General features: G+C 30.7%; 2 long non-coding RNA genes across 2 annotated transcripts; one reads left to right on the forward strand and one right to left on the reverse strand.

The window, feature by feature from the left end:
* Positions 1-8,071: 8,071 nt before the first annotated feature.
* LOC111207007 lies at positions 8,072-9,352 on the reverse strand. The gene is made up of 2 exons (XR_002659198.2): positions 8,411-9,352; positions 8,072-8,318 (listed from the first exon to the last, which is right to left on the reverse strand). It is a non-coding gene; the product is annotated as an uncharacterized LOC111207007 (long non-coding RNA).
* An 11,441-nt stretch (positions 9,353-20,793) lies between these two features.
* Positions 20,794-22,439, forward strand: LOC125588859. Its single transcript, XR_007325063.1, has 2 exons — positions 20,794-21,587; positions 21,691-22,439. It is a non-coding gene; the product is annotated as an uncharacterized LOC125588859 (long non-coding RNA).
* Positions 22,440-24,860: the final 2,421 nt, after the last annotated feature.

Consider the following 24,860-nt stretch of genomic DNA (forward strand, 5'->3'; position numbering starts at 1 on the left):
ACCTGTTGGGTTGGTAACTTGTTTAGATTTGTAAGCTCTTTGATTGTTCTACATGATTTTCCCGTTTCCTTGAAAACCAAGTTATAGCTTTTTATTTATACCTTATTTTCTCCTGCAAAACAAAATATTACAATCTCTCAAGTCTCAACACATGACCTCGTTGAAGTTTACTTAGCATCCATTTCATTGTTACGAGGATACTTAAGTAATGTCGATGGATCACAAGCATAAGGTTTTGTGTTAAAGTAGTACAATAATAGCAAAACCACAGAGAAGACCAAAACACTGTCAGGTTAATATAGGAATATATATATTCGATTCGATATTTGATTAAAGTTTAGGGTTCTTTTTTCTTTACCTCTTAGATGAGATCATAAGAGGCAGTTCCTCGTTTGTCTGGATCAACAAAATAATAGATTCTCCTGAAGATCAGCTGATGTTATCAGAAAATCCTTATAATTTTCTCTCAGACAGATATTGATGTTATGGTCTAAACATCTTAGTTTGAGAATGAAGTTTGTTCTTTTCCCAGAATTCTTTATCTGGTGAACTAAAGAGTTTATACATTTTGTGAAGTTGTTCAATCGACACAGAACAAACACACACACAAACTAATTAAAAACTCTATCTGGAATGAGTAATTTTGATATATATTTCGCTTTGGTCCCTTTCTCACCTCTGTTCTTCCTTTTAAGAAGTGGTCTTCCGGTAAGAATCTCAGCGAAAACACAGCCGACGCTCCAAAGATCAACTGAGACACTGTAACACATAATGAATCGTAGATTTTTGGATTTAAACTATTTCGTCTTATTATTTTTGAACCCAAACAAAACAAACAGAACTAAAAAGTGATAATGGATGATTTAACTAACAGCAGTACAGCACAACCAAATCAGAAAAAACCACAAATAGAAACGGAAGTGTTGAAGACGCTACCACAGTGATACAACATTCTTTGACTCTCCGACATCGTCATCTTGCTCTTGATTTGCTTTTACAACATTTCCCTGTCGTAAAAAAAATAGTGAGTTGTCTTAAATATTGGAATCGAATCTCAGGGAATCAAATAATCTTATCTAAATTTAGTATTCATACCTGCTCCTCGATGAGAAGCAGTTCTAAACCCACTAAGCATGCCCCCTTTCGCGGGTGTTTCTTACTTCCCAGAAATAAATCAAACAGAAACGCAGCCCCGATTTAGTTAAGCCAGGAAAAATTGAGCGATTGGAACCATACCGGTGGGTTTCGCCGATTTGGTTGCCATTGCCTGATGTGCTTTGATGGGTTTCGTGAATTTTGCGAGGAGCAGAGATTCGTTGGGTTTATATAAGGTGAAGAACATTGGGATTTGGAACGTGGAATAGCTTACGATTAAAGGATTAAATTAGGGTTTTAATGGAATCGATTGCTCCAGTACCCCTGCCTGGAAAAAAAATTCTCCAGTACTCCTGCCCGAAAAATTAATTAAATAAAACTTTAATTAACTCAGAAAAATAAGCAAAAGAGCACGAAACCAAAAGAGACTTGCATAATTACAACCCAACCAAGGGCATTGGCGCAGACCATCCAGACCCGACCCATAAAATTCGGATTTGTTTCTCCATAACTTCCGTAAGAGTTGGTGTAACTGTAAACATTTTTGTTACTGTGTAACTTAATAAAACTTCAACTAAGTCGCACTTTTCGTAACTGTAAAACTTAGTAAAAGTTCAACTAATTTTGATTGTATCTTTTATATTGACATTTATTTTTTTGAAACACATTGGCAATATGTTCTTCTATTGTATCATTTACATTCACAATATGTTCTTTTATTGAAATTAAATAAATAAAGATAATTTTATAGAGGAAAAGTAGAGACATTAGATTAGGAAATGTATTTTACATAAACTTAACAAAAATAGAAAAAAATTGCATGTCATAACTCATAAACAGAAAACTAATCTCCAATTGGCCAGTCACGAGTAGTCAAGTGAATTTCATTGCAGAAGTCCCAAGCTGCACATTGTCAGAAACAATGATCGCATTTCCAGCGTGTTCTTGATCCATCTATGGAGACTACAAATACTGGTTCTATTATTGTGGAGCACCAACAATCATAGCAGACGTTGGGATCTATTCTTTCCAATAGAGACATAAACATCTCAGGTTTACCGTAACCCCAATGGCCAAAGAGCACCCAACTAGTGATCATGTGATACATCTGATCAAAATATTCACGAGTAAAATCAGGATAGTTGTGAACCAATCCTCTATGATCAACACTAAATGCTAAGTTCATCATACCATCTACATATTTTGCCAGCATCTTCTCTCACCAGCAAGATGAATTTTTTCCCTTCCTTCATCAAGTAAATGGAGGATCAAGTACTCATACATACCTCGCAAGTAGATGGCCTCTGGATTACCCAGTTGGTAGCACTTAAGCCTGAATGTTCTAACAACATTGACCTGATCTAACCAGTCATTCAAGAAAATGAGATCGGCAGATTTGTAAAAGTAATCTTCCCTGCCAACTGCGTTAAACCCGGGGAAAGAAACTCTTGCACAGCCAAAGTCCCGGATACTGGTTGTTGCTACCTTGGATAGAATCTTGTGAAGAATGGAAGGAGGGAGAGAAGCCAAGTTGAAGTTCGCCATGGAGAGATATTCGTTTGATCAAGTAAATGGAGAGATATTCGTTTTATGAAGTAAATGAAGAGTATTCCCGTTAAATTTATTTGGAGAAGGTGATAATTATCCTCTGACACATCTACAAGTAGACGCCTCGAGAAGACACGAGTTTAGAAAACATGACTTGTCACTGCAACAGTCGCATGCCTAGAATTTGATACTTTTGGATTTGAAACTTTGTATAACTTTAATGGATAAAAATATATAACTTTGTATAAGTAAGTGAAATAACTGATTTATAGTTGTCTAAAATCATGAAACTAAGAAACCTTTTAACAATTTAGATAGTCTAAATGTAAGAAACTATGTAAAAGTTTTATGAAATTTAGATATTATATGGTTATATTTTGCAAGAAATGATAGCAAGAAGCATTATCGGAGATAATAAATGAAATGCTAATATTTTGTGATTTTAATTTCTGCTATTTAATAATTTATTACCCCAACTATAAGTTGTAACTCTTCCATTTAAGAGTGATTTGATAGACGGCTCCAGAAGACACGACTTCTCATGGCAGCAGTCGCATGCATTGAATTTGAAACTTTGTATAACTTTAATTGTTAAAAAAATATAACATTGTATAAGTAAGTGAAATAACTGATTTAGATTGTCTAAATATATGAAACTAAGCAAAATTTTAACGATTTAGATCGTCAAAATATATGAAACTATGTCAAAGTTTAAGAAATTTAGATATTTTATTGTTATATTTTGCAAAAAAATGATAGGAAAAAACAGTATTGTAGATAATAAATGAAAATTATAATATTTAGTAACTTTAATTCATGTTATTTAATGATGTATTACCCCAATAACAAGTTGTAAGTCTTCCATTTGACAAGACTTCTCTCTCACACCAACGGTCGTCTACAATCATCATTACATTTTCATTTAAACTCCACAACACTAAACCGTGTACAATCATCATTACATTTGCATTTAGTTACACCACTGCATTAAGTTAAATCGTCTCCTTCACTGCGGAGGGATAGTTAGATCCATCATTAACCCCATTTACATTTCACTGCAAATTTGCAAAGAAAAGATTCATCATCTCTCAACAAACAATATGACACACTACAGTAGGCTTTATGAAGTTTCTTATAACGAGGAGATAACGTCTTGGCATTTTAGAGTCAAAATACACAGGATCTACCCTTTCTATTCCTATGTTACCGACAGCAGACGACACTGGACTTATATCCTAGCAGATGAAGATGTAAGTGTAAATCATCATCTCTCAAGTTTCTAATATCATGCAACAATGAAAAATAAAAACTTGATCCTTGAACTTTATCTATGCAGGGAACCAAGATGGAGATGACCATCTGTGGAGGATATGAAGATATGTTTAGAGGCCTAGAGAAGCAAGAGGGAAAATGGGTGGAAATCTTTCTGGTAGATGTTCACCGTACCTATCCAGGTTTCCAGGCAACAAAATCCCGGTTCACACTAAATGCTACGCGCCATACGCAAGTCCACATCATCGATCCTCTGAACAATCGGCTTTATATGGACTTCAAGAACATCCATGAAATACCTCACATGAACCACATGGACCGAAACTATCTCATAGGTATGAATGGTAACTACCAAAATTAAAATATATTTCAGATATTTAGATGTAAGTAACAGAAGCGGAAAAACTTTTCTGATAGATACAATGGGAGTGGCCTTCAACACGGAATCCCATTTCGATGACCCTGCCAGACCAAAGATGGTGTTTTACATAAGGGACAACATGTAAGTAGAAAGTAACATATGATCAATGCTCCCGAATTTATACATTGGTGTAATTGACACACCTTGTTTTATTCATCATAGTGAGAGTCAGATAAAGTGTGTGGCAACTAGCGATCATGCTTATGCCTTCCGGGATGGTCTTGAAAACATGAGAGGTCGTGGACAGGTGATTGTGATCCTTAAGATGTGGAGGGTCTGGAGTTTTTTCAGTAAGTGTAGTTTATATGTTTAGTTTTAAATGTGATAGTTGAGTAAAACGTTTACTAAACTCATTTATGCATCCATGTTATTTTGGTCCTGATGAACTATGGCTTGAGACCGAGGGTGGATTATCTGACTTCAGGTTCAATCCGCTTTTGCCGGAGGTTGAAGAGTTCAGGCAGTCTCTCCTACGCAGTGACCCTTATGTTCAGAGACATGGAGCTATAGGGTCTTTGTAAATCTGGTTGTTCTCATTGTTCTCCATATTCGTACTTGTCTTAAACCTTTTAGTTTGCTGTAAAATTGCTAACGTGTGTTGAAACTACTATGTTAAATGTTGGTGAAACTTTATGCTTTTAACTTTTTCAATTTTTCAACTTTGTTAAACTTAGACAAACTTGTGTTAGTTTCACTTTCTCAAATGTCCAACATCGTAAAAATTTGAGAAATTTTTCAATAGATCAAACTTCATAATCGTTCAACTTCGCATAACTTAGGCGAAACATACGAGAAGCTTAGAAAAAACAGAAACTTGAAGTTCTTGTTCGTATAAACATGTCAAATTTTGTGTTAGTTTCACTTTCTCAATTGTCCAACATCGTAGAAATTAGAGAAACTTTTTTAATAGATCAAACTTCATAATCGTTCAACTTCGCATAACTTAGGCGAAACATACGAAAAACTTAGAAAAAACAGAAAGTTTAACTTCGTCATAGCTTTAGGAATTACTTGTGTCATAGCTTTAGGAATTACTTGTACATCAAAATTCCTACAACTACAACGACACCGAGACCCAGAATAAGACAACCTCCTTTCATTATTTTGAGACCACTCGTTATTGTTGCTTTGAGTACTTGAACTTCTTCTTCTAGCATTCAAACTTGGTAGTCCAACTGTTGTATCTCATCACTGAAAGCTTCATCAACCCATTTGAAGATGTGATTGTCGTTCTCAAGCTACAACATTTTGTTCAAAAAAATTAAACGCACAACTGTTCAAAATATATAAAGGTACAACTTCAGTTAAAAAGCCTTCAATATCTAAGGCTACACGAACGTACCTTCCTTTGAGCCGCATAGCCACACCGATAATACCGGCGATATGGATTTTTATTGGTTTTGGAGATGAGCTCCTTAATGCGCTCCTGCACCAACACTTAATAGGTATTCCCAGAGTTCTTACTCGTATCCCACCACCGGTCGTGGAAGACGATGAATCGAACATTATTTCTTGGGAGAGAATGAAAGTTGAGAGATAAACGGGGAAGAGAGAGAAAGGGGAAAATTAGAAATTCAAAAAAGCTGGTGGGCGGGAAAATTTATCCTTCGATTTTCGTGATAGAAGTTTCACCAAGTTTGCAGTTTTGCATAAAACATCAAAGTTGTACTTTTAATTTTTTCCATTTATATTAGTTTTACTCTACTTGAATGACTGATTTCATGGTTATACCAATTATATTATGTTTCCTAGATTCATTTATAATATGATTCTGTAAACATAAAATTGATTCGAGGCCATAGTAAATTTTCAAATGTGACAAGGTGAATATTAGCGAAAAACCTATAAGAACACAATGTATTTCGTATAAGATTACTAGTAAGTAAAGAGATAGGAAATTTATTATTTCTGATTAAATCATAATTAGCTCTGAACACAATGTTTCTTGTGGGGATGTTCATTTACTTGTACAAACACAAAATTCAAATCTCACTCATATCCAGTAAACAAAAAAGTTATACAAGTAAAGAAAAAAATTTCACTTAGTTGTACAAACACAAAATACAAATTTCACATTTCAACGTTCTCAGACAGTAGAAACATTAAAACTGAAAGTGAAAGGTTTACAACCTACTCCTATTGTGTTTCTTGTGGGGATGTTCATTGTGTTTCTTCTGTTCCAAATCAGTGCCAACATTCTCTTCTTCTCCATATCCACTCTCACACTCACCATAGTTCATACTACATGAGCTTTCTTTCTCAACTCTTGATAGTTGCTCGGCTATTTGAACTATTTTCAATTCTTGAATGTCCTCTACATGCAAAATACTTCTTCTTTGTTCGTTATCCACCGATGTTAGATAAACAAACACATCTTCATCATTCAAAATATATGATTGCCTCTTAGGTTCCACTACCAATGGAAGGTAACCCAAATTCAGCCTCTTCGTAAATGAGTCTATTCTCATCTTTCTGCATATCCTCTCCTTCAACAACGAATAAGTGATCTCCTCTAATGATGATGTCCTAAAGGATATAGCATACAAATGAGCATCAGATGGAATCCATTCATAATCATCTCCACACTTAGAATAATGTCCATCATAATCAAATTGTATGTTTGTAGAAGAAAGACACATATGCAATAAGTTATACCTGGTTATACAGTTATAGCATTTAAGTTATACTAAGTTATACCTTCGTACACAATTTTGTCAGTAACCAAATTTGCCCAACTTTGCCCAACGTTTCCCAGTTCTAGCTGTTTTCTCCTCTCCAACTCGTTTCAATCGTTATCTCGGAGTTATCAGCATTCTTTGATTCCTGATGTTCTATCTTTTCTTATACAGTTGTTGATTATCCAATTCCGTAATAGACAGACCATTCACACTTTCCGATCCTCGATTAGTCCAGTCCAATTACAACTATGAATCTTGTAAATCAGAATCTCTGTAAATCGATCGTCTATGGTGGATGAAGGATTCTAAACATTGTCTTTAAGATACATACCCTGTAAAACGGAATCAATAGCTCAATGATTCAACATCCAAGCCATGAAACCGAGTTAGCTCAATGCGATGATAGCGAGGAAGAAGAGATCGCCGAAGAAACCCGCGAGTGAGATGAGAGAGAGAAAATAACATATTCGATTACTCCCAAATTGGAAATGGAATAATGATTTTCCCGATTTTTGATTGGTCATCTGACGTCATTCAATCCGCATTCAATCGGCCAGGTAGAGAAAGGGCACTTTCGACATTAACCATCAATATGGAGAGTATCAGATTAGATAAGAGTATGATAGAATGAATTTCCCCTCATTAAGAGCATTTCAGCGTTTCTCCCGGTTTAATGAGAAAGAAAGGTGGAAACTGCCGTTCCGATCAGAAAAATAGAAGGATTAAATTAGGGGTCACACGACTAATTTGAAGAATATTTTCTCATGCTTTTAATTTGAAGAATATTTTCAAAAAAAAAAAAACAAGCTACCAGCTAGAGAAAGTACTAACTAAAATTCCTCCTGACTATACACGAAACACAACGGAATATCTATGTTCCCTCTCGCTAGACAGGAGAGCATTCTTGTCCAAAACACTCATTGAATTCCTTGAATGTGCTCCACAAAGAGTTTGTATTTTACAGTGTTAAAAAGACAAAAAAGTATCCCACAGAGTAATGTACTCTTGAGTAAGAAGACTTAAAATTATAAGGAAATCAGATTTAAACCAAAAATAATAGTAGTACAATATATATTTTTATTAATTAAAGCACCAACACTTCCACAATACAATTAATATCTCGATAACATTATGAATTTATACACAACAGCCACATGATAGTACGGTGGCGCTGCTGGACTGTTTAAAACATTCTCCGCCAGAAAAGTGCAATTCTACGCATTTATTATTGCAGTTTGGAATTTTTGAGCAAGGACCTATCACAAAAAGACCATGTCTGGGTGAATCGCAAGTATCCGCAGCACCTGAGATATTTACAAAACTTGAATCAATTATTTAAAGAAAAATATAAAGAAAAAACATCGATATATAATAATTGTGGATTGTTGTTGCATACAAGAGATCAAGGGAACGGTTAGGCACAACAACACAAAAACGAAACATTTGTATGAAGCCATTTTTTAACTAGTTTTTTTTCTCGAATTTGGGAATGAAAAATAATTGAATAGTTGAAAAACACTTGAGTGTATATATTTATATATATGATATAATCTATTTTTGGAATTCTTTGGCCAGCAGATGTAATTTCCATATGTTGACAAAACAAAATCTCCATATATTTAATTTCCTATAATATTTAGATTTTCTGTTGACCAAAAAACAGATTTTCGTTTTTTTTTGTAATCAGGCTTTGAAAAACAGATTTTCTTTGTCGCTAAAATATAGTATGTTTGGATTTACTTGAATTACTGAAATATTGGTATGTTTAATGACCTATACGCTATACTCATCCCGTTTCAAAATGATACATGTTTTAGTTTTTTTTCACACAGATTAATAAAACATATTAAATTTCAATATTAATTGCATAATTTTCTGTGATTATCTATGTTCTATAATTTTAAACCAATAAAAATTCAAAAAATGCAATTAATTTTTTTGAAGTTTACAATTAATCATTATTAGTTAATAAAAATGCATTAGAAATACAAAAAATGTATTTTGAAACAAATTTTTTTTTCTAGAATATGTATCTTTCTGAAACAGATGGAGTATATCCCAAGAAAGTTTTTTTTCTGTAACTGCCCATGAGTCCATGACACAAAATAGTTGTTGAAGTTTAATACTCTGTCTGTACATAATTCTGTTACCCATAGTCTAAAAATGAACTTCATCAATAACTTCATTTTAAAGCCTCATAGTATAGACCAATCTATAATACTTTATCATTTCCAACCTTTTGTATATAGTCTTCCAAAGCAGGTATTCAGTTTACTTTCCGTAAAATCCCCTATATATTAATTCTGGAGCATTACAACATATTTTTGTAGCCACATGTCATCACGAGAATGATTCTTAGAATTGTTAGAAAAATAAATTGATTCATATAAATATATACTATGTTTTTATTAAACTAACTATCAAATTAATTAGTAGTGTACAAAAGAATATTTTTTCTTTCCTTACATAAAAAGCTACGAAATTACCTAATATGGTTAACATATATATGACAATTAATGATTATGAATAATACATATTTGATAACAATTTTTCTAACCTCTCTTTTTTTAAAATTTTTTTATAGTATTAAAAGAAATTAAACAATCACATTAAGCATATAATAAAAAAATCTATTTTTATTATATGTTGTATTTTGAATTTTTAAAAAGGACTATAAATTACTAAAACAGGTAAAAGTCTCACATTGAAAATTTTGTGATCAATGATTTAACTTTTTTTTATTCAAACAAGATACATATGATGATCATATATCGTAGGGGTGGGTGTTCGGATACACGTTCGGGTTCGTATCGGTTATTTCAGTATAAAGGTATAAAACCTGTTCGGATATTTTTACACTTCGAGTCAGGTTTGGTTATTTTATGTTCGGGTTCGAATATTTTGGGCCGGGTTTGGATATTTAAATTTTGAAGAAAAAATAAATAAATGATTCATTGTTTAAGTTTTTTGTATTTAAAATATATTTTAACTGGTTTTCTAATTTTTGAAAAATTAAAAAATTAATAGGTTTGGAGATAAAACTTTAAAAATAGAAAGACACTAATTTAGTTGTTGTTTTGAAATTTTAGATGCAACTTTTGTTAATGCAAGAAACAAGAACTTGATATATATTTTAAGTGAGTAGCAAATAATTGTGTCCATAATTATATGTATATTATCTAATTTTAAGCAATAAGCGTCATTAATATAAATATTTTGAATAAAATGAGAGAAGTAAACTAGAAATATAGGGTTAAGTATAATTATGTTTGGTTATCGTCTTTGGTTATCCATTCGGGTTTGGATATTACCTGTTTAGATTCAAATAATACTCGAACTGGTGAAATAAGTAATTTGTTTTGTTGTTTTAGAATTAGATGATTTTTAAACCGAACTGGTGAATATATACTAGACAAACATTTATATTTTGAGTTTGAACTTATATATTCTATAATAGCTTGATATATTAGATTTGAACACTAATCTGTTAATATAGTTTACCGGTAATTTTTTTCAAAATTTTGACTCTTAGATATGTATCTGGAGTGAAACTAATTTTTACAGATGTCCTTTTTTTAAAAAAATTAACACTTATTTAATTCATCGAATTCATAGAAGAAGTTAAAAAAAACAAACTTAACTCATATCAATAAAACAAAGACGAGAATGAAAGCACAATTCTATAGAGGTAGAAATTGAACTCACTTATGGAGAGTCAATAGTAAATAGATCGAGAGCAAAAAACATAATCTCTTTTCATCATTATACAATCGATGTTGCCTATTTGGTTTAAAAATTTTCTTTTGTGCATATGAAGTTTTAAAAATAATTAAAATGAGATGTAATATGTTAACTCTTCAACAACGATATATATTTAAGAGACCAACATTTGTATTCTTCATTTTATAATCGATAAAGATTGTAGTGTTCCAAAATATTAAAACCATTTAATAAACAAACATTATTATAAAAACTCACTCTGCGCATGCGGACGGGTTATCATCTAGTATTATTATATTTTGTTAGCAAAAACATAATAGTAAAGATTGATATAAATGAACTTTACTTTACTTATTATAAAAATAAAATATACGTCCTTGATACTATAGTGTCAAATGATTATCTATATTGATACGTGAACACTTATTTTTAAACACACCCTCCCATAGGTTGTACACCCTCCGTTTTCACAATATACTAGACCCTGCGCGGATATGAATTTTCAGTTTTTAATTATTTATTTTAATAAATGATGTATTTGTAATATTTGTTCATATTATATTCATTAAGTAAATATTTTTTTTTGCATCTTAAACTATCTATTTTTTTACGAATGTGTGATATCATATAAAAAATATTAAAAAAATGAGTATAGAGTCAATTAGATAATTTTAAAAACAGAAATTTTTCTTTCGTGTGCGATATCATATAAATAATGATCCGTCCAGTTAACAAAAATCATGATTATTTTATGTGTAATTGTTTTTATTTTGACCATTTCCTTAAAACTATATTAAATTTTACATATTTTAATTAGAATATTTTTAATATTTTTACCTTTTTATTTGAAATACAACTTAATATTTTTTTAACAATTATAACAAAATATTTAAAAAATATTTTTAGAATTTGTTTGAAAAATATGAAAATTACATTTTAAATTAAAATTATTCTAAAATATGATAAGTTTTGATGTAAACGAAAACTCAAATTATGTCAAAAATAATGATATTCAATGATAATAACAATTTTAATTGATTATTTTAAAAAATACATATACAAAAATATTGTTTGAAAGAAAATTCATTTATCTTTCAAATATAAAATGAAAATATTATAATTAAATAATAAAAAATAAAAATAAAAACCATAAATTTAGCAAATGACAACTGAGTTATATTATGCTAAAATTTTCTTTCTAACAATTTATCAAATGACAAATGAGTTATGAGCAAATAATACCATATAATTTTTAAAAACATAGTCATTCTTAAATATTTTTTGAATAAATAATTATTTTTAAATTTAATCAACTGAAAATAATATCCGTACAATTGTGTGAGTCAAATTCTAGTTTTATTGATGCATGTTATATATTAGTGCTGCATGTTTTAGCTAACATTTTAATGATGCACGTTTTTAAAAATCTCCATTATTAAAATTATGCACGTAAGGATAACTCTTGAGTTTTTTTGGTTGATTAAATGACATTATGTCCAAATTTATTTAACGATATTTCATTAAGGTAACTGAAAAAGACAAACAATAAAATAGGAAGTTTAAATTCATTTAAGCATATTTCATTAATGTAACTGAAAAGACAAGTAATAAATTAGGTAATTTTATTCGTTTTAGGATATTTCATAAATGCAACTGAAAAATACAAGCAAAAAAAAGGGAGTTTAATTATTGAAGTAAGAACATTTTCAAATGGGTACTTCTCTTTTAATAATATAGATGATGTTTTGGCTTAGTGCACGAAGATTTAATGCACAAATATTTAAAAAATTACATTATTCTAAAAAGCACTTTTAAAGATATAATTTTAAAATTATTCAACCAATTATAAAAAGACTGTAAAATCTTATTGATTCCAATAAAGTTAAAGCTAACCTTAAAATATCAAAATATCATATATTTTCAAACAACATTAACCTTATGAAACATCATATAATTTGAAACGAATGAAGTATTAAACAACATAGATAGAGAGAGAGAGAGACCAAGAGAGAAAAAGAAGATAGATAGATCTACTGATGATTGAGAGAAAATTACGATATACTTATACACTAATAATTATAGCTATATAGAGTGAAATCTCTATAAATTAATAATGTTGGGACTACACCAAAACTATAATTTTTTATTAATTTATAGGGTTATTAATTTATCGATATACTAATTGAATCAAAAACTCAATTTGGAACTATAAAATTATATTATTTTATAGAAGTTTTTAGTGTATATTAATTTATAGGGTATTAATATAAAAAAGTTATACTGTATATGCAATATATGAAGCAAGCAAATTACACGCGTGCGGATGGTCCACCTAGTTGTAACTTAATTGTCTATTCTTACTTTTCCTAAGCTTCGAATTATTGTATGCGTTAATATTATTTCATATATATAATTCATTAATAAAAATGGAGGTATATTGAATGCATTTTACGTATATATATATTTTTGGTATATAATAAAGAGAAATAATAACTTTTTATGAGCATTAGAAATTTCAAAGTCTTTGTTTTAATGGATAACTGACAATCTGCTCACTACTTGCTTCTGTTACTATTTATTCTAATTTTGGATTTACAGCTTGATGATGATTTTGATCATTCATTTACCCTGAATATTAGGTTTGGTTTTAGAGGTACGAAATTAGCATATATTTTCTGATTTGGTATATAACCTTCGGGTATACCAAGTCTTTAAATATATTTGAAATATAAAGACATTCAATAACAAAAAATAAAAATTAGAAAATAAAACAAAAATATACCTTATATCTCTATTTAGATCCACGCGTTCGAATGAATCCAAAATTATTATTGTCTGAACCAAACGAAAATCCGAAATAGCTAAACCCAAACCAAATGCAAATTCATGAATAATTGAACGGTTATTATATTTCTTGACTGAAACCAAAAATCACACCCAAACACAAACAATACCAAAAGCCAAAAATACAATTTAGAAGTGAGCGGAAAGCCAAACGCCTACGCTAAACATATTAGTGAGCAAAAAAAACAAGATATATTGATTCCCTAAACATATTTAAAATATTTAAAAAACCAGAAAATAAAGACAAAAATATAGTTACCAAATATTGTTATTTGAACCAAACCAAAAACCAAAAGAAAGAAAAACAAAGAAAACCCAAATTCATAAGTAACCAAATGATTACTATATTTCTTGAACCAAAAACCATAATCGAAGCCGAAGAAAACCGAAAACCAAAATACAATCAGGATACAAACCGAAGTTTATAAAGTATCATTAAAGCATAAAATTTTAAATTATAAACTTAAATTATAAATATAAATAATCATGCGGAACCGCGCGGGTCAGAATCTAGTACGAGGATTAAACATGCCATACAGGCGGATATGCTAGTGAAAAATAATATAAAAATATTTATTGGTACCACTGTTATTATATATATATATTTAAAATATTCAGTTTACTCTTAAAGCAATATTAACATACCACTGTTATGGTATCACTTTTTATCTTTACCATCACTAAAGGGAATTTTCAAAAATATTTTCTTCATTAAGTGGCAAAAGACTCTTATACCCTTGTTCTCTATATATATAATAATAAATCATTATTTAAATTAAAAAATAAAAAAAATTATCTAATTTTTTATATTTTCGAATTATACTTTTTTTCAAATTTGAACTTTTTTATAAATTTTTTTTTTATTTTGTTTTTTGATTTTTTTCAAAATTTCTTTTTGAAAATCGAAAATTATGTTTGAAGCTATTTTTAATTTTTTTTATATTTTTAAGTATTTATTTATATATTTATTAGAATTCTAAATTTCATATTCTAAAAACCCTACCCCACCCCTCAACTTTAAACCATAAGTATAGATTAGTTAACCTTAGGAGTATAAATGTCTTTTATCTTTCATCAAAAGTGAGGGTAAACGTGGTTAGTTTAAACATGAAAAATGGTAATATAAATGTGGTATTTGTGGCAATTTCCCAAATTTCATTGGAATTAACTAAATTTCATGAATCAATTTTTGAGATGATTTTAACCGGGATGTGTTCTACTTTAAATTGACAGTGTATTTCTTTCATATGTTTTTTTAAAAGGTTATCTACTTTGTTTCTGTCTTTTTTTTAATACCATTCTTTATTTTTTATGAAAGTAGTAAAATAGATACATGTAATAAGTAGTGAATTTGTAGATTTATAGCCTTCTCTGATGTGTTCTCATAACCTTTTCTTCTGTGAGAATGTAGTATGTTTTTAGAATTTAATATGGCTGATGTCTATAAATTTTCATGAAAATTATCAATGTTCATATTCATTTTAGGTTTTGGTAAATAGCTTTTCTGAATTTAAAAAATTGCCCGTTGGAATCTACAATACTAAAAGCCGGATATGGTGAGCAGAGAGCGTGCCACGTAGTATCAGTAATTCGGACCAATCAGGGAGTTTCTATCCCTCTCCACGTCGACATTTAATTTTAACCAATCGGAAGAGACCGCGTTCTACGGTCGAGGTGAACTGCCCGAATAATCAGGCTAGATGTTGGGCCATTTAAGTAAATAAATGATATTATTCTCTCACTCAGCCCAAACATCACCCTCCGGCTCCATCTTCCTCGAGGTTTCCAAACCCTTTCAAGCGTATAGCTGAACCGCAACCATGAAGGTAAAGATTCAAAGCCAGATTATTCAATTCTGAATTGAATAGTGTAACGGCTTCCTCCATTAAAATTGCCCATCAAAACTCTGTAGAACTTCTCCTCCCGTATGACATCCAAACGCTTCACCTTCATCCAAACTACACCTATATATAACCGAGCTCAAGATCAGTTCATGTGTTACAAAAAAACATCCACCATCGACGTATCTACAGCCGTTCTCTTTGAAGATGTTGTTCCCAGAGTGTCCGAGGAGGCAGCGTTGATTTTTCGGATGTTCGAAATCAAGTAAAAGCCGCCTGAGCTTCTTAACTCAGTCAATTTCTCCACCTCTTATATTTCTACTCTTATCAATCAGCCACATCCAATTATGCAAGGATTTATCGCAGCTTCTTCACGAAAGAACTACAGGGTCACTCACCACAAATATAACCTTGGCTTCGGTCACATCTTAATCTCCTTTGATTTTTTCTGTTCTTATTGTTTTTTGTTCTTTCTTATTTTTAGAGAAAAAGACAAAAATAGCACTAAATCAAGTTTATCTTCGCAAACTAGCACTCAAGCTCAAAAGTCACAAAAATAGCACTTAATGTTTTATCAAAAGTCACAAATTTAGGGTTTAGAGTTAAAGGGTGGGGTTTAGGATTTAGGGTTTAGGATTTAGGGTTTAGGGTTTAGAGTTTAGGGTTTAGGGTTTAGGGTTTAGATTTTAGGGTTTAGATTTTAGGGTTTAGGGTTTAGAGTTTAGGGTTTAGGGTTTATGGTTTAGGGTTTAGAGTTTAAGGTTTAGGGTTTAGAGTTTAGAGTTGAGAAATGAGGTTTTGGGATAAGTTTTCAAATTTTGAAAAATAAAAAAAATTAAAATTTTCAAAGGATAAACTTAGAAAGGTGCTATTTTGGTCATTTTAGTTTTTGAGTGTTATTTTTGTGATATAAACTTAGAAAGGTGCTATTTTGGAGATTTGCCCTATTTTTTATGTGTAGCTGTAATCTAAATTATTTACAATGATCTTTATGGTATGTTTGTTTCACATGACCACGTTTTGTTTTTGACCTGCTCTTCACCGACAAAAGGTTAGCCATATTCTCAGTTTATGTATTGGGCTTTTTGCAGAATTGACCTATAACTTAAAGTCAAACACAAAACTAACTTTTTTTTTTTGAAAATTGGTTTTGCCCTATTCACCCCACAAGTTCATATAATTTACGAAAATGCCATCAATTTTTTTTTTCTTTTTTTCTTCGAAAATGACATTTTCACTCTCTCACCCTCATCATCTTCAAGTAATTACAAGATTGCCATTGTCATCAATACCACAACCACCATGAACAACCAATTTGAAGCTCTTAATGCTCCCAAAATCGATTTACCCTTCTTCTTTTTCCATTCTTGTGAACTAAACACAACATATCTCTCACTTTCTCTCCACAATGAGCTAAAAAAGCCCAAGATTTTGATTCTACATTTTTTATGGTTCATAGAGTCATAGAAGCTAACGATTCTGGGTGGGTTACTTTCGTTTGTGATTCTGTGGGATTGGAGAAGCCTTATGTATGCTAAGGAACTTATCTCACCAATTTAAGGTATGACATCGAACTTTTTTCCAGATCTGTTCTTCAAACGACTTACTTGGGAAGTCGTCTGGCTGTAGACAACTTACCTGGAAGTCGTCTGGTCAACGCAGAGGTTATTTTTGCAATTGACTTTGAAATCTGTAACCTGAGACGACTGAAAGTTAAGTCGTCTGTTTTTGTTTGGTTTCAAAAAAAATTCCAAAGAACCTAGACGACTTACATTTCAGTCGTCATAGGTTAGTTTTGCATTTGACTGGATTATTTCAGAAGTTTGACTTTTCTGGACGACTTACATTTCAGTCGTCTAGTGAAAATTAAAATAATAATATTTTTTTTAAAAGTAGACGACTTACAGTTAAGTCGTCATAGGTTAATTTTGCAATTGAAAAAAAAAACTTCAAGATTTAATTATATACAGACGACTTATAATTCAGTCGTCCACGAGACGACTGAAATGTAAGTCGTCCAGGATTTACGAGGTTTGACCAGAATCTCGGAAAAAAATCCTGGACGACTTACAAGTAAGTCGTCTCGTGGACGACTTACAAGTAAGTCGTCTCGTGGACGACTGAATTATAAGTCGTCTGTGTATTATTAAATTTTGAAGTTTTTTTTTCAATTGCAAAACTAACCTATGACGACTTAACTGTAAGTCATCTACTTTTAAAAAAATATTATTATTTTAATTTTCGCCAGACAACTGAAATGTAAGTCGTCTAGGGAAGTCAAACTTCTGAAATTATCCAGTCAAATGCAAAACTAACCTATGACGACTGAAATGTAAGTCGTCTAGCTTTTTTGGAGTTTTTTTTTAGCCAAACAATAGTAGACGACTTATTTTTCAGTCGTCCGAAATAACAGATTTCAAAATCAATTGCAAAAATAACCTCTGCGTTGACCAGACGACGTATAGTTTAGTCGTCTGGACAACTTAGATTGAAGTCGTCGGCGTCTTCTCCGCTAGTTTTTAAGTCTTCTACGTTAGTTTTTGAATAAATTGTATTTTTAAGAGTGATAAGTAACTTTAAGATATGTAAAACTCATATTTACAAAATATGTTCTCTCCCTTAGTTTTACTAAATTTGACTAAGTTTTTCAACGCAAACTTATAATAAAATATGATATGCTTTGACTAGTTACTATTGTTTGTTTCCATCTCTTAAGTATTATTGTTATAGACAATAATGATGACTATTGTTATGAGTTGGAAGAAGGGTTAAAATGCTTCTTAAAATGTTGTATCAATATAAAGCTACCAACATTCTTGTTTATTAAGATGAAAAAAAGACCATTGGAGTTTATTATTGCATATGAGAGATCCAAAGATAAGAAAAAGGCTATTGAAGTCTATTATTTCATTGATTTGTAAATGTGTAAACACATTGTTAGCACATTTAATACATCTTGAAAAACATTATTACTGACTTTACAAAAAATTCACAACTAAAAGAGTAGACATGCAATTCACAAAACAGACTACAAACAAAACTATTATAGATCATTCCTCTACAAAGACAAGCTTGGATTCCACTTGAGTAGACAAGACCACACGACTTTTAAGAAGTCCAGACGACTTCTAAGAAGTTCAGACGACTTCAAGGAAGTTCAGACGACTTTGTCAGAAGACTTTTAGGAAGTTCAGACGACTTCCAGACGACTTTACAGGAAGTCCAGACGACTTTACAGGAAGTCCAGACGACTTTACAGGAAGTCCAGACGACTTTGTCAGAAGACTTCCAAGAAGTCCAGACGACTTCCAGACGACTTCCAGACGACTAACAGGTAAGTCATCCCAGAAGTCTTCCAGATCTGAAAAACCTGCATATTAAATCCAGATCTGAAAAACCTGCATATCTAAAAACGTTCAAATGGCTTAAAAACAGAAAAAATGAGTGAAAGATTAGATAAATCTACCTTTACAGAACACACCAAAATACATATCTAAAAATAATAGATCTACCTTTAAATTAGTGGAAGATGAGTACCATCTAATTAAAAATCTGCAAAAAAGATAGATTAGTAAGAAAGACATGAGACAAAACTGGAAAATTCATATAAAGTTTGGTGTTTTCAAGTCAAAGAGAATAAAGTAGGTTTGGAGAGTTTTAGTTTGGGAAAAAAGTAAGAACTTTATACAACAAGAAGTTACCAAATGAAGAAAAATCAGACATAACAACTTACCAAAACGCTCAGATCTATTATGAAAGGGAGACTTCGTCAGAAGACTTTCATGAAGTCCAGACGACTTCCTGGAAGTCCAGACGACTTCCTGGAAGTCCAGACGACTTCCTGGAAGTCCAGACGACTTTGTCAGAAGACTTCCAAGAAGTCCAGACGACTTCAAGACGACTTCCAGACGACTTCCAGACGACTAACAGGTAAGTCGTCCAAGAAGTCTTCCAGATCTGAAAAACCTGCATATCAAATCCAGATCTGAAAAACTTGCATATCCAGAAACGTTCAAATGACTTAAAAATAGAGAAAATGAGTGGAAGAATAGATAAATCTACATTTATGGAACACACAAAAATACATATCTAAAACTAATAGATTTACCTTTAAATTAGTGGAAGATGAGTACCATTTGATTAAAAACCTGCAAAAGAGATAGATTAGTAAGAAATACATGAGACAAAACTGAAAAATTCATATAAACTTTGGTGTTTTCAAGTCAAAGAGATTAGAGAGAGGTTGGAGAGTTTTAGAATGATGAACATTACTTTTTTGTTGCAGCCATTTGAGAGGAGTAGAGAGAATGTGTAAATTTTTCTTTATATAGGGAGACAAAAAATCCAATTAGGTTAAATATTTTTGACTCAGACGACTTCCTGGACGACTTACATTTCAGTCGTCTGGTGAAGAAATTAAAACAGACGACTTACATGTAAGTCGTCCAGAAGAGTTTAATATTTTTAGCGGGAAATTAAATATTTTTAGCGGGAAACTAAAATAGAAGACTTTCCAGACGACTTACTTATAAGTCGTCTGGTTTAAATTATTTAAGCGGGAAAATAATTTTTTTTAAAAAATTTAGGCGGGAATATTTGGACGACTTACATGTATGTCGTCTGTTTAAATTTCTTCAGCAGATGACTGAAATGTAAGTCGTCCGAGTAAATTATTCAACAGACGACTGAAATATACGTCGTCCGAGTAAATTATTCAACAGACGACTGAAATATAAGTCGTCCACACCCTAAACATAACCCCTAAACTTAATTATCTAATTAAAGACTTCATAAAATCAAATCAAACTTGGAAAGTGTTTACTATACACATAAATAAACACATATAGGTGAAACTAATTTTTGAAAAAAACATTTTAGTTTTTCAAAATCTAACCCTAACAATACATACAATACTACAACATATGTTTGCCAAACTCCTAAATCAAAGTATTTCATGATTCACTACTTCCACTCATCTATCTTCAAAACAAATCAATTTTATCATATCTTAATTTATATCACTTAAAACTGTTTATAATTACTTGATTTTTATTTTTCACACATCAAAATATTTTTTTACAAGATTTATAAATTATTTTTAAAATAAACCGGTACCAGACGACTTACACTTCAGTCGTCCAGACGACTTCCAACATCTCAGATGACTCAGACGATTTACTAGGGCTATATTCGTAAAAATGGCTTCTGTTTTTTTGTTTGGTCACAAGGGGCTGAGCTGTAATTTCACTAGGTTTTTAGGTTAGTTTTGCATTTGATTCAAGTTTGGGTATAGGTTTGGGGTTAAAATCAAGTTGTGGGTTAGTTTTGGCAAAAACCCCTTATGTATTTCTTAATTTTTTATTTCACAGTTATTTAATTGCTTATAAATTCATATCAGAACTGGATGATGCTGTGTCTATGAATCGGTGATGAATTAATGTGTTAACGATTTCATAATGTTCTATCACAGATTAATGGTTTCTTGGTCCAACAGCCAATCATTTACAACAACAGAAAATCAGCCATATTTAATTATGACTTTGTATATCCAAAGGTTATGTCCTTCACTCTGTTTCATCTGATTTTTGTTAGATGTTTTTTATGTATGTGGCTAAGTTATGTGATGTATCTTCATTTTTGTTAGATTTATGGAGAATCATATTATCACGGCGAAGTGGGGAGATTCAGGTATATTAGTGTTCAAGGGTCATTAATTGGTGGATCCAAGAAAACTATTGGGAGTTGGTTTCTTTCTTTTAAAAGAACCGTCTTTTCACCAATCAGTTTGTATTTGGTTCCATGATCAACTTGGATTATTTCTGCAGAGATGGTTACTTTAAAGGAGCAAAAGTAAGAATGAAGATGGAGAGAGAGAGAGAGAGAGAGATAGAGAGAGAGAGAGAGAGATAGAGAGAGAGAGAGAGCATGCATATAGACGAGCTATGAAGACCTTTGTGAAATGGATTCGAGAAAGGTTTTCTTCAAACAAAACAGAAGTCTTCTTTGTACATTTTCTCACGCTCCTTCTTGAGGAAAATAACTATTTCGAAGATGCTTTCAAGGTGTATGAAAGAGGCGTCAAGACATTCAAGTATCCTCATGTGAAAGACATATGGGTAAGACAAAGCTGGAGCGTGCCAGAGTTTGTTCGAGTATGATGCTTCAATGGTAATCTAATCAATCTTTTGGACGCATTGTTTCTGGTTAAAAGGTTGTTTTGTGTAATCTATCGTTTTGTGCTAGATCTAACTTCTCCTATCTTTCTTTCAAGCCCTATCAGATGCTGACAGGACCTTATACCTTCAATAAACCAAGCTAGAAGAGGATTACGGTCTGGCCAAGCGAGCTATGAATGTTTATGAAAAAACCAAAGAGGTTTCTGAAGGCCAAATGTCACAAGTATGAGGTGCATCATGGGAATGAAGACACATACAGAAAAATGCTTCGGATCAAGAGAAGTTTCGCAAGTTACAGTCAGGTTTGCTCTCCAGTTCTTACAGTCAGGTGATTTTGCTGGTTTCCATTGTTTTCAGCTCAGAAACAACTGTTTGTTGTCAATTTTGAGGATCCATCTGTTGTACTTTTAGCAGTTGGAAGCTGAATGACCTGACCGTATTTAATATTTTTGGTTCAGATTTATTCCACTCTGCCATAGAACATGATGCAAAAAGACAAGATGGTAGATATGGAGGGGCAAAAGGCGAGCTGAAGAAACCAGGTTTCACAGAAGATTAAATGGCAGCTCATGCCCGCAACATCTGCCACAATTATATCAAAAGATGGTGGAATGCAACTCGGGTTTGTGAACACTTTGCTTCCTTAAGAAAGTAATGATGAGTCGGATGGAGAAGACAAAGTAGAGATGGCTTAGAAAGAAGTCCAAGCTGCTATGTTTGGAGGACTTGCTAGAAAGAGAGACGAAGATGGGGTGAAAACGGTGCAAGCTAAACCAAAACAGCACATAAAATTTAGTACTTAGCACTCGCGTCAACATCATCAATAAAAATATACTTCAACAAACTTCGTAGATATTATCGAAAGCTTCAAAAAATTATTAAAAAAAAAACATAAAAAGCTATAGTATATCACACCACATAAGAGAGAAGAAAGTCAACGACACCAAAAAAAAGAATATCAAACTATACATTACTGATTTTTAATTAAACGACAGATTAGAAATGAACATCAAACTAAATTACTAATCTTCAGGATGATTTCATTTTTGGTTTCATAGATTAGGAACCTACTTTATAATAACAAAAACTTTGTGCTAAAAAGTAAAAATATGGGAAAGCTAAATTCTTAATTTACCACAAAATGACAAAATTATACAGATATTAGTTAAAATGGAAATGTTTTTTTTTTGTTTTAAGAAAAAAGTTCATTTTATTTTTAATGATAAACTAAAAGTTAGCTATAGACTATTATATTTTCTATATAATTATGTTTAGATAATATATTATTGTGAGTTTCAGAAAAGATTAATATATAGTTGTTGATATAAAAGTTTAACATATGTTAAAAATTCATTTTGTATAAAAATATTACATAGTTTACGATTTTAAACTGTTTAACGGTGAATCTGCCTATTTAAAATAATTTAGTCATTTTAATTTATATAGTACTTTGATTTTAAAATAAAATTTATATTACTATCATTATGAATTATTAACATTTCAAATATTTATAATGGTATATTTTATAAACAACACATGAACTAGGTCACCATTTTATCTGGTTATACCAAGCTGGCTCTCGAGTTCGGAATCTGACTAGGATTAATATAGCTTAGGTTGATGAAAAAAGAATATTTATGCATATTTTCATAAAATGCGATATATTTATTTGATTATTGTAAATAATCAAGTAAGTGATATTAAATCTTTAAGGAAATGGTCTTAATATGACTTTGCGTATTAGATGTTTTTTAGTGACTCTATTTCAATAGAGTAGATAAGCTTTTTGTTATATTGAACAAAAAAGTTAAAAGTAATGTAGAAAATTAATTAAGTATTAGAATAATACTTGACGAAACTAAAGATTAAAAAAAACAAAAGAAAATAAAAATAAAAATTAGAACCAAACACATTATATAATTATTATAAATGAAATTCGAATCAATTTAAATATGTAATTTATGCGTAGCGCAGAAAAAAACTCTAGGTTGCTCATTTTCCTTTTGTACAAAATCATTGTGCAACTTGATCGAAACCTACAGATTTTAAAACTCAGTTTTTACTTAATCATTATATTGGACCATAAAACTATATTTTTTTTTGTTCAATTGCCATAAAACTGTACCAAATTCAATTTTTTGGTCGATCTATTTCAGACTTTTTTATCTACCACAAATCAATTTTAAAGTCCAGTAAAAATTATAAAATTAAATAATTTTGTAACTATATAATTTAAATATTTTCTAGAGTTATAACTTAAAATAACAGCTTATTACAATTCTATATTTTTAAATTTTGTTTTGGGTAAAATACTAAAAATAATTTAATTTATTGTTAGTGTAAATTATTAAACTTTTAAATACGAATTTAATATCATTTTTCTTACACTATTTAATTTATATACTTACAATTACCTAAGTAAACACTAACCCCCCCCCCCCCCCCCCCCTCCACATAAACATCAGCTTTTGAATATGAAAATGCTAATAACGCTAATGGTCAATTAAATCATTACAAAGATAAAATATGAAAATATCAACACATATGAATTCTCTGGTCATTCTTATATCAATCTAATCAAGTTGTGTGACTTCTAATGTTCCACTCACCACCATTTTAAATAATACGGAAAAACAAGAATTAAAAAAAGAACAAACAAAAAAATCTCATACACAAAATTACACAACACATCAACAATATATACGGCTCCGTGCTTGTGCGGGGGCTATGCCCCTAGGGAGAGAAAGACAATGAAATGAAGGTTAAGCATTTGCGATATATTTAAATAAATATTTATTTCATATTTGGATATATTTAAATAAATAATTTTAAATATATTATATTCTTAATAATTTTAAAATTACTTAAAAAGAAACTAAATTATTAAAAAAGTAATATAAAAATAAAACTAAAGCAATATTTTGTAACATCAAAATAATAAATTACTAAAAAATATATCATGTTAATAAAATAGATTTTAGATTTTAAAGACTTCTAATTCATGTAATATTACAAAATTCAAAATTCGTTTATTACAATTAATATTTTACCTTTAGATATATTAAAATAATATTCTAGATCGATATTCAATTGTCAGTTTTCAACTATTACATGTAAAAAAATATTATTAAGTACGCTTTTTTTTTAAAATGAGGTTTTATATTTTAACTAGGTTATTGGAGTACTTTTTCTTTTCATGAATTTAATCGAGATGAGATTCCTATCTTTTAAACTAATATAATTTATGTTCTATACATAATTATAT

Source organism: Brassica napus, chromosome C6 (genome assembly GCF_020379485.1).
Source record: "Brassica napus cultivar Da-Ae chromosome C6, Da-Ae, whole genome shotgun sequence".
Classification (NCBI taxonomy): Eukaryota; Viridiplantae; Streptophyta; class Magnoliopsida; order Brassicales; family Brassicaceae; genus Brassica; species Brassica napus.